We start from the raw sequence: 12,636 nt of genomic DNA, 5'->3' as shown, positions 1-12,636 counted from the left end.
CAAGAACAATGCTCATGATGAAGATGATGACAACGACGACTCCTCCCTCTAGGGGTGGGCAGAAACCGAACCGGAGGTCCAAAACCGGCCGAACCGGCCTTGAAAACCGGCTCGGTGACCGAACCAGATGAAACTGGCGGGAAAAAATGACTTGACCGAACCGGACCGGATTTCTCCGGTTCGGGACCGGGTTTAGCCAGTGAACCGGCCGAAAAAAACCGAACCGGCTCGGATAATTATTTTTAATAGTTGTCGAATTCTGATTGGTCTAAATGAGGTTACACATACTCTCTGTTGCACCTGATTGCTCTCAGTCTCAGCCTCTCATATATGAAAACCCTAGTTGCTCTCAGTCTCATCCTCTCATTTCGAATCCGCCTCTCTCTTTTCTCTCTCAACTCACAGCGACGCTTCTCTCTCTCGACTCACAGCCTTCGAACGCCGACCGAAGACACCGACTCGGACTAACGCCGACCGAGGACGTCATCTCGACTCATCTCCGGATGGAATCGGTATGGGTTCAGCTTGATTTTCATTTCGATTTTGATTTTGTTTGATTTGATTGTCAATACCCAAGTCAAGGCTTGGTTCTTCCTGTTCGTTTCTGGGTATGTTGTTCCATCTCTTACTTGATGAATGAGTTCTGGTTATTGTGTTTTGAGTTGAAAGTTGTGATTTTTGATCGGAAGTTTATGTTTAGTTGGTCAAAGATTGAGTTTTTAAGTTGTTTGGGAATATGATAGTCTGTTATGTTTAGCTTGTTTGGGAGCATTAGTTTTGGATTGATCTTACTTGGGTTCGATTTTGGGTTCAATTGTTTCGATTTGATCTTAAGTTTCTTGCTTGCTTTTGCAGTTCGATTTTGCATTGGGTTCAGCACTTAAGCTTGTTTCGAAATGATATTTCCTTTCTTACTTGCTTGCTTCTTCAGTTCTTCTAATGAGCATGAGAGCATCAGTTTGATTTTGCAATGAGCATGATCAGTTTGGTTTTGTTATCAGTGCTAGTGATTGATCCATTATTGTGGTTTGATTACTTTTGTTTCGATTTACTAGTCTGAAAGAATTTTTGAGCTGCTCTGTTGTTTCTGTTTGTATCTTATTCTTTACTGATTTGATTTTTTCTTACTTACTTATCAGGGTAGTGGAGCATCGCAAACTCCCAATGCGACACCAGCTGGGTCAAGCACCGGAACAACACCAACTGCTACAAGTGAAGCTACTGCACCGCTTATGCTTCCTCCCCCACCACCTTCTGCAGCTGGAACTTGGAAGTTGGAACTTTGATTTATGTTTGTGCTGCATGTTAGCTATTTGGTTTGGAAACAGATTGTTAGACTGTTGGAACTTTGATTTAGTTTTGGAAATTGCTTTTTGGTTATAAATGTTGAACAGCTGGAGCAGATTGTTGATATTTGATAGTTGATCTGCAGGTTTGACAGATTGTTAATGTTATTTGTGTAGTTGAGAAATTGAGATGTTGATGTCATGAACAGGTTACTTGTAATGCTCATTACTTGATTTAGTGAACAGATTATGAGTGGTTTATACTTTATTTTGTTGATATTTTGATAGTAATGGTTACTTATTTTAGGATTGCTAAATTTGTCGACTTTGGTCGAAAATATGCGAAAAAAAGAAAAGAAAGTCGAACATAACCGAAACCGATCCGCACCGCACCGCACCGCAAAACGGTGTAACCGAAGTAAGCGGTGTAGGTTTTTAAAATGCGGTTGCGGTTTTAAATATAGCACAACCGAATGAAGAGGTTCGGTTGCGGTTTTGGCCTAACACCACCCGCACCGAACCGCGCCCACCCCTACCTCCCTCCATCCGCTCCTCAAACGCCTCCCCAAGCACTTGGGGGGCCGCCACTCCCTCAATTACTTCGACGTTTATGATGAGGCCGAGTGATATATAGTCGTCACTGACTGGGACAGTGAGAAGGACCAGCGGCGGAATTTCTACAATGAGCAAGGCGGTGGCTGGTACGGCTGTCCTCAAACATTGATTAATGAAACTGCAGAATACATAGAGGGAGACGTAGAGTCTGAACCCCAAATTACAATAAGCGTAAAGAGAATACCCTGAAATAATATCAGGATTCTCCACAAAATCTATGTATTCTAACAACCACCAATTAGTAAAAAGTACACGAATGGCTATTCCATTTGCTTTGACATAGCATTGACATACTGGAAAGATAACTCTATAACGAAGAAGTACCATTACAAATAGCATAGCTTTCCCACTATGTTGCCGCATGGAAATAATTCTGGCGACACTCAATTTTATCCTGCCACTAGGAGGTTGCGTCTATTTGATCAAGCAAATAGCTCGCCTCCTCGTTAGGCCAGACAAGGCACACAAAGTGTGCATGCCGACACAACGCCCATGTCGCCATGCCAATCTATGACAAGGACTTATTTCTGGCATAAAGCCACATTTAACTAATACTAAAAAACAATAAGACATAACAAAAACCCAAGCTAGGTATGAGGCCTGCAAGTGCGTCTCCACAACCAACTTGTAGTAAGTAGCCTTGCTAATCCACCCTCAGCAACAGCTCCGGCACCACCAACTATCCACCCTCCGCCTACCATCCCTGTTCTGCCTACAAGGAGCACTGCCCCGCCCAACTAGCCCCCTCCTCGGAGCAGCACCATGTAAGCTAAACTAGATCGAGACCCAATCCAATTCACGCATACCAGAACCCGATCTCACCATTGCCCGCTCTTCAATACCAGGAGATCGTCCACACTTCGACTGGATCGACCCCGGTGCCACCTGCCTTCCTCTGAATAGCCGCTACCCTTCCCCAATAAGGCCACCAAGCAAACTGAACAGCAAATCCACCACCATGCCGCCACCACTTTGACTGGGCTCACCACCGAACACTAAGTCCTTTTTCGCCCGTCCGAAGATGCCGCTGCGAGGGCGTGCCGTCGGATTGTGCATGCACTATCAACGGGAGGCTGCTACGATTTTTGACAGAAGAATCGTTATGTTTTTGAGAAAAACATCCCTCTATAGGCCATTTTTATCTTCTTAGAGTCTATTCTTTATGCTCAGACCAAAACAAAATAGAGTGTGGCCTTTATGCAATGAAAAGAAAGAGTGTCATTCCACTGCCCTTTTTTGTTTCTTTTTCTTTTCTTTGTCAATATTCTGAAGACTCTGCTGTGAACCAGGTTTATGGCGAATCACTTACAATAAAAACATTTTCTGCTTTCTATCTTATCTAATAGTGGAGAAAAAGGCAACCGGGATGCAAGTTTAGTGCATGGAGCTCAAATAATAGCTATGTCATGGTAAATTTTCAATCTACAATGAAGGGTAAACCAACATTGGTGAAAACCAAAGTTCGAAATGACCAAAGGGTAGAATAGGACTTATTACTAAGAATTTTTTTTACAAACAGTACATAAAATAAGGTCCACTATGAATTTATATACCTAAAGTTACTAATCATAAATTTTAGTGCACAACTTTAGAAGCCGGACCTACACTATTTGTACACGACGTCAGTGACGCCGTTAACTCTTATGTCATTATTCATTTGTCAAAGGGTAATTTAGTACCCTCTCTCTCTCTCTCTCTCTAGAGATACAACCCCTTCCTCTCTCTCCATGGTCGCGACCACCCATCTCCTCCACCTTCCAAATCCACACCCACCAAACTAAACCCCAATTATAATCCCACCAAAATTGTAATTCTAATCCCAACTCTATCCCCACAACCGATCACCACCACAACCCCTACACCCCTTCTTCATCTCCGATTATAGCCCCTATTCCCAATCTCTGAATGTGGGCATTGTTGGATATTCCTCCTAATACACTATCATAATGCTTCTAGGTGGCATCTGATCAAATGGGTTAGTTTACAACCAACACTATATTGAAGCAAAGGAAAAACGCAAGAACTGGTGGAGATAAAGGAGCTTGACAGAGAGTTCAATAGGTAAATCCTCCTTTGATTCGAAGCTTCCTATGTCGACCACCTCCTCTGTTTCTGTTGGGTATCGGGCCTCGATGGAATCCGTCTGGACCAAATTGGATTCTTTACCGAAGGAGCAGCTCTGGTCTTTTTTGTCTCTCGACAGCTCCGAACTTGAGAAATCTTCTTCTTCTCTCTCAATTTTCTCTCTCTAATTTCTCTCCGTAGATCGGAAGGGCGGGTCCAAATTTTGACCTTTTTGTTGGATCTGAGCTTCGATTGGATCAGTGGAGGGAAAATCTAGCCATTCAGTGTGCGGAATTAGGGTTTTAGTTTTATTTCGGTATGAAAAAATGGAGGGTTTGGTTTCGACGGAGATGGGCGATCTAGGTTTTTGTTTCGGAAAGTGTGAGAATTGAAGAGTGTGGATTGATGGTAATGGTTGGAATTAAAGGCATGATCGAGAGAGAGAGAGAGAGAGAGCTAGGTGCCCAGAGTAAGAGAGAGAAAGTCGGGTGCTTAAAGTAAAAATCTAAAGAGACCATATTACCCCTCAAATTATGCCTGGTGGCACATTTACTAACAGCGTCATTGACGTCGTGTACAAAGAGTGGGTTGGGCTTCTAAGTTCGTATACTAAAGTCTATGATTCGTAACTTTAGGTATATGAATTCATAGTGGGCCTTATTTCATGTACTGTTTGCAAAAATTTTCCTATTACGAAAAGTTAGTTAAAAAGAAAATAACCAACCTGTAATACCCCAAAAATTCATTATTAATTTCTGATGAGTTTGAGAAATTATTGAGTTGGTCGCTAGTACGATTTTGTGGTTTGAGGGCAGAGCAAAAGTGTTTCAGACGAATAATTACGCGAAACGTTTTATTTTCAGGGGGTCAAAAGGTTGACTTTTTATTTGTTGAGTTTCTCTGAAAACTTCCTTCATGAAATCTGTAAAGCGCATCGATATGAGTTCATGGACATGTGGAACACGAAAATCGGAGTTCGTATGAAGAAGTTATGACCAACGAAAAAAAATTCCAATTTTGGATAAATAGAAAAAAAAATCACAAAAAACCTTAGGTTTCCAAATTTGGAAACCCTGAACTCCCTTTTTCTCTCCCCGCGCCGACCATACCTCGTCTTAGTTTTCTGGCCAGTTCTCCTTCGTCCGGCCACCGTTGGCTGCACTACCAGTCCCATTCGATTCGCCCCTCTTCCCTCTTTAAGTCTGTGGTAGCCTTGTTTACTGTGGAAGGCGCAGCAAGGCAGAGAAGTGGGTGGTGGCACTGCTTCTGGGCCATCGTCGGAACTCACGATTCCGGCCACCTCCGGTGCCAATTCGATCTTGAGGGCTTTTCAAGCCTAGGAGACGTACATCATCTCCTCCAAGCGGCTTGATGCTATTTGAAGTGTGGAGGTCGAATTGAGGATTTGAAATTCTAGGGTTTCACCGAGTTCTTGAATTTTTGAGATAAATTTCGGCCAAATGACTTTGATTCTGACTTTGTGCTAGTTGTGAAAGTTGGTATACATGTTGAGATGAACATTTTGGCATAAGTTTCATGACCCAATTTGGGTTTGTTGACGGAGCGTGGAGCCCACGCTCAGCCACTGCCGGCGGCGCATGGTGGCTCGTCTGGCCAGTTTTTAGGGTTTTGTTTTCATGGTTGTCATCTACTCGCCCATGCAAGCATGTTGATATATTATGGGGTCATGTTGTGATCATTTGATGCATGCTAGATTTAATGTAGTTTCGGTTTTCTTGGGTTGCGATCCGTGAGGATCCGATTGTTGGATTGTCTTATAATTTTGAGAAATTGATTCTAGAAGTATTCTGAAAACTTTGGGAGGTCTTGGAGGAAATTTTTTTTTTTTCTCAATTAACGAAATCTCCGGTTTTTGGTTTAAATGCTTGGTTCAATCCGTAACTGCTTTCGTTTTAATCGTGTACTAAGTTGAGACCTTATTTTACTTATGTGATTGACGGTGCGTATTCTGTACTTTATCTCGGCTGTAAGAGAAGACGCAGTGGGATTTAGAGGTGAGTAAATCTCACGAGGTTCATTTATGAACATAGTTCCTTTACCGTTTCGGTTTAATCGCTAAATTGTGAAATAGTTTTCTGGAAATAAATATTTGTTTCAAATTATATGAACTTGATCTGCTATGGTTCATAGGTAAGTAAAATGAGATTTTAATTATAAAAATGATTTTCTCGAGTTTTACGATTGTGGACTATATTTGGTATTAGTGACATTCGTGAGTGGATGACTACATATATATATTTATGTGAAATATATCTTGATGGTGTGGCATTGCGATAAGCATAATAATGGTGATTAATCAGGTTATTATTTTGAGAAATTACTCTTTTCAGGAATGCAATATATCATGTAATTGTTGATTTATATTGTGTTGACAGAGTACTTGAGTTTTGGTGTAACATTTTGAGTCATGTGAGACTTTTTAAATATTTTCGGTCTACGGATCTGGTGTCACAGTAGTGACAGAGGCAAATATATCTGATACCATGCATTTGGCCAGTGACGGGTTACGATTCAGTTAGAGCTCTAGTCTGTCTGTCATTGTATGTCATGGGGGTAACACGTAGGTTACATGCGATTCATGAGTACACGTTTTTAAAAGAGAGTTTCGTGTGGTTTATTTCTTATTTATTGTCCATGAGGAACTTGGGTTTTTACTAAATTGTGGGCGTTTTCACTTGAGTTGAAAGGGTGATTTCTTGGCTTTAGCGTGAGTTGTTTGATTTTCTTATTTATTTTCCTTTTTTATTTGAATTGTTTGGCTTTATGTAATCTCCTGAACTAATTTTCTATGCAGGGATTACTATGATTTCTTTTGTTTGATTTTAATGTAATGTCCTGAACTAAACTATATCCAGGGATTACTATGGTTTTGGATTGTGTGCTTTTTGGTAATCTCCTGAACTAATTTTCTATGTAGGGGTTACTGGTTGTTTTTAGTTTAAATTATGAGTACAATTGTGATTGAGACTCGTAGTGAGTTGAGAAATACTTTATCATGTCATTGTAGTGATAAATGCTTCCTATCGAGAGGAAAGAAAAGTGAGTTCTTGGATTTGTTGTTAATATTTCAAATGATTTCGTTGTCACGGTGGTGACTTGTGTTTTCCTTAAAAAGAAAAGGATTTTGATGTTGGAATTAATTATTGTGTTGATTTGTTGTCCTTGAGTCGGAAATGTGTTTTGTGGTTATTTAAGTTTACTCATATGAGCTTGCAAAAGTTTTCCGGGTTTGTTATTTCAACCCGGTGCACTATTCCATGGTGTAAGAGTTATTGTGCATGTCAGAGTAATAGTCGTCAAAGCTGAGGTTTTGTTGCTGTAGTGAGTGTGGTGAGTGTGTTTACTTATTGAATTGTTGTTAAGTTTAATTTGTAAATTCTCTGTAATGTAATATGTGACTCTAAAGAACGAGTCTATATTGACGTTTGTGAGCTCGGTTTGTTTTGTTGCTTAGTTTAAATGAATTTTTTTTAAGTGTTTTCTTGTGCTTGTTAAGTTATCGCATTTCAAATTCGAATTTTGGGGCATCACACAACCATTGAGCAAATTGAGACACTGAAATTCGGATGATCGTGGTCGATAGAGAAATAGATAAGAAGAGATTTAAGTTTGGTCGTTATGCCATTATAGTATTATCGGCGTACAATTATTGCCCAAGTTATCGGATTGGGGAAACTAAACAAAAATCACATGGTCTAGAATACTATTTGGAGATGGATGCTGAGTTTGGTAAGTACGAAACTAGTTACTGACAATCTCTCTAAAACAAATACAGAGACCATAATTCACCATAAAATTCAGAGAAAATGCTCTCCAAAATATGCATGCATAAGTTCTAGCGAATGGTGTGGTTCATATACGAGGTAATTTAAAATGAGTTGCAACAAAGGGAAAAGGTACATCAACTTAAGGCGACTATGCATTTCTGTACACAAAGTTACAAATTATAAACTTTAGTACATGAACTTCTAATCCTGACGAACTATTTGTACATGTCATAACTAACGCCATTAATCAATGTGCCACCTAGCATAATTTGAGGGGTGATTTGGTCTCTTTACATTTGTACTCTGGGCACCCTTCTCTCTCTCTCTCTCTCTCTCTCTCTCTCTCTCTCTCTCTCTCTCAATAGAGCGCATAGCCAGACGACTCGTAACTCGCACCCATCTTCTTCAGACCCAATTATTTCTCCACCACAAACACCACCGCAAACTAACCCACCTCCGTCACCCAAAATCCCATCTTTCACAACAGTTTCTTGATCTAGAACTTGCCTACCACCGCTCACATACAACAGTTTCTTGATCTAGAACTTGCCTACCACCGCTCACATTGAATTTTCCATGAACTTGCCCACCATCGTCGCCCAAAATCCCATTTATATTAATCCTGGCATGTTTTGTCTTGTAACATTTACTGGAGATTCTCCAAATGACGTTGCAATCTTCTTCTCCAATATCAAAGCCTTCTCACTTCCTCTTCAAGCTCAACCAAATAGTTAGAATCATACACACCCACCAAATCAGGAAGAGAGAAAAAGACAAACACAATCAAATCAAAAGCAACCCATCTGAGTAAGAAAAAAGAAGCGGGCAAAGGTTTCAATCTCAGAGGTTTCAACCCATCTCAGCCACCAACTGTTCCGAATCAAGCAAATGAGAACCAAAGGAGGAGGAAGATGACGAAATGGAGGCCGAGCAACGACGGGGAGATTTTGATGACGGGAATTCTGGGAATTCTTCGATTTGGGGTTAGGGTTCTTCGTTTGTGGCTTTTCCATTCTGGAAATTTCGGGGTTTGAGAGAGAGTGAGAATCATGGTCTTCTGAAGATGGTGGAGAGGTATAGCGCCGGCCTTTTGCAGGTGGCCTATCTCCGGCTTGGTAAGCTTCCGGTCGCGGTGATGGAGGAAGAGAAAGGGGTGGGTTTGTGGAAAAAGAGAGGGGAGAATATCACAAATGGTCACTGAACTATGACCCATTCGACACTTTGGTCACTCAACTTTTGAAAATATCACTTTAGTCACTCAAGTTAGATATCGTCTATCACTTTAGTCATTGGTTTATTTCTGTTTATTTTATTCATTAAAATCTGGTAAATAATACTTTATCTCAAGGATATTTTAGTCAAATTACTCAAAAATTAAACTGTTTTTTTGTCTCTTTTTCTTTTTCTGCTTTTTATTTGTTTCTTTCCCTTCCCTATCTCTTTGATCAGCGCATGGAGCCATAGGCAAAATTTTCAAAAACTCTTTCATGATCATTAAATCAAATTATCAGATCCGATTCGGCCTCGGCACAGCGATAATTCTTGTTGAGCCTGTCCTCGGCGTCCTTGAGAAGCTTCTCGTAGGAGGTGTGGAGCTCCTCGAGCTGGAGAATGGCCTTGTAGTCTCACTTCTCTTTCTCGGCGGAGTCGCGGCACTCCTGCTCGAGCTCGGCGAGGTGGGCCCGCCACTGGAAGCTGTTGACGTCGGAGGGGAGGGGGAAGAGAACGAGGTCCTTGAGCTTCTTGGAGAGAGTGGGCTTGATGTGGGCGAGCTTGGTCGTGGCGGTGTCGACGGCCTCGTGGTCGGGACGGTCGCCGAGGGTGTTGAGGACGAAGTGGGTCTGTGCGACGTCGGAGACGGCGCAGGTCATTGCGGCGATGACTTTGGGGTCGGAGAGGTGGGGCATCTGGTTGAGGAGGCCTGAGGATGAGGATGGTTGCTGGGGTTTGATCAACTGGGGCTGGCCATTGTCCATTTGAATGGACCCGAGGTTGGAGATGTTAGGGTAGGAGATGGAGTTTTAGGGCTTGTGAAATTGGTGATGCAGCCTAGCTAGCATGGTTCATTGATAAGCAAATTGAGATTCTGAGATTCAAATGGGAGAGTGGGAAATCAATCATAATCAGCCATGGATTTTCTTCCTTCTGAAAAAGCTCAAAGAACACCAATAATTTAGATTTTTTTTTTTATAGTGATTATATAAATTTGCCCTCAAATTAAGGATTTGTAACAGTAAATCTAATGGTAGTGACTAAAGTGATAGATGATGTGTAAGTTGAGTGACTAAAGTGATATTTCCAAAAGAGTAAAATTGTCGAACATGTAATAGTTCAGTGACCATTTGTGATATTCTCCCAAAAGAGAGAGAGTCCAGAGAGAATTGGAGGGAAATGCTTTAAAAAAAAAATTGGAGAGAGGAAACTTGTGAAAGTACTAAATTACTCTCTGACAAATGAGTACTGACATAAGAATAAATGGTGTTAATGACGTCGTGTCTATATAGTGGGTCGAGCTTCAGATTTCGTGTACCAAAATGCTCAATTTAAAACTTTATGTATATAAATTAGGATTAATTTCAGTTTACTCCCCTGAGGTTTGGGGGTGTCATTATTTCACCCCCCGACTCTCAATTTCACTTTTTTACCCCCTAAACTTTCCAATTTTCGTCTTCCGTGCCCAATCTCTGATGCTCCGTCCAAATTGGACGTTAAATCCGACCATTGAGGGCTAAATGGTCATTTCAAGACAAAAAAAAAACCAAAAAAAAAGAAAAGAAAAAAACTCCCTCTCCGTCTCTTCTCTTCTGCAACTCCGTCTCTTCTCTTCTGCAACTCCCTCTCTCTCTTCTACTGTTCTACAAACCTCCTCGGCCAACTCCGCCCGCTTGTCCTTGATCTGCAAAATCATAAATCGTGGTTATCTATGTCAAATTATTCTTCTAACTAAATCCCAATTATGTGGGAATCTGGACACCAAACATCAAACACCATTCATCAACCGATTCAACCCATTCCCAATTATCAACAATTCAAGTATTCAACATCAACCCATTCCCAATTATCGATATCAACCCATTACCCATTCCCAATTATCAACATCAAGTCATCATTCATCAACCCATTCGGCCATTCCCAATTCCCAATTACGACCTCACCCTAATTAAACACCAAACATCACGAAATCACGATTCAAACATCATCAGCAAGACATCAATTCAGCATGGGTATTGGGTATATGGTGTTTACCTGAGAATCTTAGATTCAGGGATTGAAGATTTGAAGCCTTCAAGAGTTCAAGGAGCAAGGTGGCTCGGTGGCTGGAGCCTGGAACTCTGGAAGGTGGAATCAAAATCGATCTAAACTCGGGGAGAATTCCAAAATGGCCAGAATAACCCAGAAATGAAAATCAACAAAAATCTATCAATTCCAAAAACTAATTACACAGGAAAGTAGAGCACGACGAGAGGATCAAATTCGGTACCTCATACAACCCCGACGATCACCGGAAACTGCAGAAGCTTCACCGGAAAATCCGAAGCTTTCGGGCTTCGATTCTTTTTCCACGATCAACATTCGGCCAAACCCGTACCATAGGAACGTCGGGGACGACGAGACAGAGAATTCAGACTGCCGGAAGTTTCTGAAGTGAAGTGGAGCACAAAGATCCGGCGAAGTTTAAATTACAGATCTGGATATATAGAGGGTTAAGCCTTCGATCTATAGATCGTGAGCTTTATAAGCCTCATATGTATGAAAAAAATGAAGAAGATGAGTCATGCAGAATGATTAGGAGGAGAATGATTGAAGGAAAGACGAAGAAGAAGTGAGAGAGAAACGAAGAAGATGGGAAAACAGTAGAAGTAGTTCCTCCGGTTAACATTACTGATGGAGAAAGTCATTGACTTCTTTTTAACTTGTATTGTATAGAAGACAATAAATTTAACTTTTGTATATAGTATAACAAGGAGAGCTTGTGGCCTAATGGTTTGAGGTCTGACTCTCCACATAGAGGTGAGAGCTTCGAGTCTCGCCTCTTGCACAATTTAAATCATTTTGCATAATGGTTTAGTGGGATATATACGTATATCGGTTGGTATATGTATATTTTGGTGGTATGCAGAAGTGTGTACAGTAGCCGAGCCGAAATACCAGCTTGAAATGACTATTTTAGCCCTCAATGATCGGATTTAACGTCCAATTTAGACGGAGCATCAGAGATTGGGCACGGAAGACAAAAATTGGAAAGCTTAGGGGGTAAAAAAGTGAAATTGAGAGTCGGGGGGGGGGTGAAATGATGACACCCCCAAACTTCAGGGGGGTAAACTGAAATTAATCCTAGTGGTCTTTAGTTGGTGTACTGTTTGTAAAATTTTTCAATGGGAAAATGGTCCGTACGGTACCCCGTCTTTGTCTCCTTATAACTTTTGGTACCTCAACTTTGAAAAATTTCAATACGGTACTTGAGGTTCTCAACCCGACCGAAAATTGGTACCTAAAGCCGTTAGTTCCGTAACGGCGTTTGCCAGCTGGCAATTTTTGAAGGGTATTTTTGTCCTTTCATGCCTTATTATTATTTTTTTTTTTTTTCTCTTTTCAAGCGTCTCTCTCTCGTCCTGTCGCCTTCAACCCGAAAGGCCCAAGCTTGAACTGCAAGAACATGAAGAAGAAGAAGAAGAAGAGTCTATGGAATTATATGGATTGGAATGAAGAAAGTGATAGAATTCTGGTGGTGGTAGAGCGAGATTTCGGGTGACAGAGATGGGTTTTCCCCAATTGCATTGTACAATCGGAGTTTGAATTAAGAGATTTTGAAATAACCATTCAAAACCCAGGTTCTGCAGAAAAGCAAAAGGGGCGTAGGTTTTTTTCGTACTCTGTCTCTA

The sequence above is a fragment of the Rosa rugosa genome, chromosome 6 (assembly GCF_958449725.1).
Source record: "Rosa rugosa chromosome 6, drRosRugo1.1, whole genome shotgun sequence".
NCBI lineage: Eukaryota > Viridiplantae > Streptophyta > Magnoliopsida > Rosales > Rosaceae > Rosa > Rosa rugosa.
The sequence above is the reverse complement of the archived record's forward strand: the minus strand, read 5'-3'. Positions refer to the sequence as shown.